The 4,608-nt window shown below is 29.5% G+C and overlaps 1 pseudogene; it reads left to right on the forward strand.

Moving 5' to 3' along the window:
- Window positions 1-4,082: 4,082 nt before the first annotated feature.
- LOC112210334 (U4 spliceosomal RNA) lies at window positions 4,083-4,233 on the forward strand (annotated as a pseudogene).
- Window positions 4,234-4,608: the final 375 nt, after the last annotated feature.

Raw genomic sequence — 4,608 nt, forward strand, 5'->3', positions numbered from 1 at the left:
TAGTTGTAAAGATGTAAAGTTCCGAATGGAAAATTAATTATTTTTAATGTTTTTATAACAGCCGCCATTTTTTATTCTCCATACCTATACTTGTCAGACTCATCGATTTTGACTAGTAATTATACCTAGTTTTCAATTAAGTATTCAAATATAGGGGTGAAATAATTGCCTTTTTTCTCCTCTTGAGCTCTTGTACTTCTATAACTATAACTTCTTTTTACCATTTCCTGAATAAGCCGTTTCCATCTTTTCAATATATAATATTATGACAGCCAGTCTTTTATTATAAGTTATAATATTATTGTAGGCAATATATCAAGGTTTAAATATAACAAACCGGTCCATTATGTTGATTAACGGTTTGTTGATCTTTAAACTACGTTTGAGGTCTTCAATAGAGCTGTGGAAAGTCGTGAGGAAAACAGACCCCCGGATTCCCTGAACACTTGATTCAACCCCACATATTTCTATATTTAGAGACCTTAAACAAGGGTTTAGAATACAAGTTTTGATTCCCTCTAGAGAGCAACAAGGAAAACCACTCATTTTCATGAGCAATCATAGCGTTCTAATTAATCGTGGCTGTCGATTTGTTTGTTCTATAAGACGAATCCTTAACTGCCAATACAATTTTTTTTTAATGAATCGTTGAATGCAAAAGTGGTGTAAGTCTACCCAGCAGCTTTGAGATATTCAAGACATTAGATGAATTCTTTAAACGTCTTGCTAGGAGTAACAGTTTTTTTATTAACAGTATTCAGCAAAGGTATGATAGAAATATGAATATATTATTTTTATGAACTATGACTGTTGTCCGAAACGTTGGTTAACAATAAATATTTTTCTTTTACTATTTTGATAATGATAATAGATTGAGTTATCCTGTCAACTGAATGGCTTAAATATTGGTTAAGTGAAATAAAAAAAGGAATTATTTAATAATAACATTTGTCGACATGACAACAGTTAACAGATTGAACGGGAAAATTCCACATGCGTCCACTTTGTCAAACATTTTTATATTAACTATTATATTTTCTTAACTCTTTGGCTTTCCAATGATGTATAATACGTCTATATTACTATTATTGTTTCAGGAAAAGTGTTTTCAGCAAAAAAAAAATATTTTCCTCTTATCTCATTAAATTGGTTATCACCAGTGATGCGGCGAGAGGGATGCGCTGGGATCTCTTGAGCTCTGCTCTACCCCTCACACGTGGGGGATAGAGTGGGCTCAGGGATCCTTAGGTCAATTGTGTAAATACTGTATATATTATTTTATCATTATGTTATTTTATTTATTTATTTTTCATACAGATAGTTTGATTATGTTCATCTTGTCTATTCTTTTGTTTGTATATATTTTAAGAGTTTTTTTTTATTATTATTTTTTTTATTTAGTATGTATGAGATCATTCATCACTATTACCTATTGCCCACAACTGTGTGGCAGATTGTAATATCTATCAATAAATAAATCTATCAATGTTTAAAAAAAAATAAAAATTGGTTATCAAATCCTTTCATAGTTTATATTTATCGGTTTTTTTACGACTAATAAACATATGAAATGGTCAAATATTTCAAACAAACAAAACTAAAGGTATTTCAGAGAACTTTTTAAAATGAAAACCGTTAAAGACGTTTTCGAAAAAATTGAAAAAAATGTTAATAATCGATTCTACAAAGTGGAACAGCTGGTTGCTCGATTTTATAAAAAAAAAAATGCTGTTGTTTACCAGGTATAAACTTGCCTTAACAGAACAAGAGCCGGGAAGAAAAATCAGTTGTTTCACCCTAATTTTTGATTACTTTAATGAAAACTATGTATAATTACTAGTCAAAATTGATGAGTGCCAAGAATAGGTAGGAGGAATAAAAGTTCATCGCTTACTAAACCAAATGCATATATATAACAATATAACATTATCTTTAAGAACCGATTATCGATAGTAATATTACAAGAGCCCGATGAAAAAAAAGTCAGTTATTGCATCCCAATTTTTGATCACTAGTGAAAACTACAACTACTAGTCAAAATGAGTTAGTCAAGTATGAATACGAAATGGTGGTTATTTCAAAACGTATAAAAATAAAATAAAATTTTTCGGAACTTTATATCTTTAAAACTACCAACAACACTAGAAAACCTAAGGGGTCATCATTTAAAGTAGACTAAATTTGCTGCAATATTAGCTCTAATAGAGCTATTTATGTTCGATAGTTTCCAAGATAGCTTTTTAAAAGTAACAATTCATAAAATGTACTGAAATATCAGTAGTTAGTTAATTTATTTTGAGAAATCTATATCTCAGGAACTATGTGACATACAGATGTTTATTAGCACTCAAATTAAAGCTTGTTTAAAGTGCCTTAAAATAGTTTAAGACTTTTATCTTTGAAGGAGTAGTATTTGCAAAATAAATTGATTTCTAGTTGTTCGAACAATATTTATCATTCGGATCTCCATATCTTTAATTTTGATGACAGACATCTGTATTACCAATTATTTCTGTGGTATAGTTTTTCCAGAGAGAGAAATGCTTTATTCATTCATGCTGCCCAAATACATCGGACTGCTACATTACACAGCATACTAATCAATCCGTGATCGGATATATATATATATATTACATATTTTTACATGATATAATAAAAAAGAAAGAAAACATTTTTTTTCCACAGTTTTCTCTTACAATCAATTCCAGTCTACACACTAAATACAAATATTTCAATTTATTCTTTTTTCTTTCCCTTTCTTGTCCCTATCATTTCACAATTTTTATTTCATTTGATCGACAAATTCACTCTTCCGAATTCCCCCTCTCAGATCCTCTCCAGTGACCTGCTAAACAAATTCACCATTAGACAGTGATGTGAGATCAAACCAGAGAAATACTAGTCACAGCAGTAAATCAGTTTACAGTAAAACAAACAAATAAATACTGATTACTGAAGACTGCTAATAGACATCTGTGCGCCCTGAGATATAGATTTCCCACAATAAATTCACTAAATATTCATATTTCAGTACATTTTAAGTGAAATGATGCTTTTCTAGGGCTTATATTTTAGCAAATTTACTTTTAATTCTTGTTTTATTACATTTTTTAGTATTGTGGGAAGTTCCATATCTTAGAAACCACCCACAATATGCTCTAAATAATAAATCATATATATATTTTTTTAATTTTGATACAGCCACCATTTTGTATTCCCCTAACTATACTTGGCCGACTCATCAGCTTGGACTATTAATTTTAAGTAGTATTCATTAAAATATTCAATAAACGACGTGAAATAACTGCCTTTTTTCTACCGGGCTCTTATACTGTATCTCGTATTCAGTAAAAGTATTTAGATTTATAGTTGTTCGGACAATAAGCTTGATTTATGAAAAACTATATCATATTGTTCCAGAAATTAACTCTCATTACAATAATAATTTATAATTTTTGGTGAAAAACTTTCGAGTTATAATGAAAAATAACCAATTCAAAGAAAATCTGACTAAATTCTTCTCTTTTTTAATATAGATTATAGAAGTTGAGATATAGAAAAGTTGAGTAGGGATTTTTGTTTAGTGGTGTTTAGTGCCAAACTTCATTGGTCATCAACGCCATTTATATTTTATTGAATTTTGCTTATATTCGTTTAATTTTATTTATTTTTTAATTTGATTATTTATTACTTTATTTTATTATTATTGTTTTTTTTTTCCTTCCGTTCGATGTTATATTTTTGTTAGTAAATGTTGTGATTTTAGAAACTGAAACACTAATTCTATTGTTTTATCATCGTCTCCGAGGGTTTTTGAAATATCTGGGTTTAGTCCTAAGCTATTGAGGTGTGATGTGAAATATGGGCATTGTTGAAAAATATGGCTTATTATCAGATTGTTGTTGCAATACTGGCAGTTCGGAGGCGTTTCTCTTGAAATAAGATAGGAGTGGGTGAGCCTCGTGTGACCTATTCTCAGCCTAGTCAGTACAACCTCCTCTCTACGGCATTTGCAACTGGAGGTACCCCAGGGCTTGACATCCTTTTCAATAATTTTTAATTAATTTTAATAATTAACTTTCAACCTTGCGCAGAGGCAATATCGTAACCGATGAAGGTCTACTGAGGTGCGATTATTGCTAGTTGAAGTTGAGTAGGGTATATCTGTGTCTATGTTGTGTATCTAGGGTGTAACATAATAAAAAAAAATATTATTTATCATATTTTCATATATATTTCCTATACAAAACATAAATAGTTCTTATATAATAATCTAGCTGTGCTTTGATATTAGTACTATATTCAAACTATTGCTTTATGCAGATAAAGCGTAGTAAAAGTGAATAATATTTTTTGTTAATTTTCGGAAATAGACAAATTGATCGGTATATAATAACCGTTGAAAAAAACACTATATTTTCTGTTCTACGCACCAAAAACGTCTAATTTTAACATAACTTTTTTTTATTAAATAAAACCACAAATTGTATCCAATACTGTCTCAACACTTTATTTCTTATTAGTCCAACGTTTCGGCTATTCCAGCCATCTTCAAGGACATCTTTAATACAAATCTTCTCCTCACATTAATTTATAATTTTTATTGCA

The sequence above is a fragment of the Halyomorpha halys genome, unplaced genomic scaffold (assembly GCF_000696795.3).
Source record: "Halyomorpha halys isolate HHAL.00 unplaced genomic scaffold, Hhal_1.1 Scaffold21.1, whole genome shotgun sequence".
Lineage (NCBI taxonomy): Eukaryota > Metazoa > Arthropoda > Insecta > Hemiptera > Pentatomidae > Halyomorpha > Halyomorpha halys.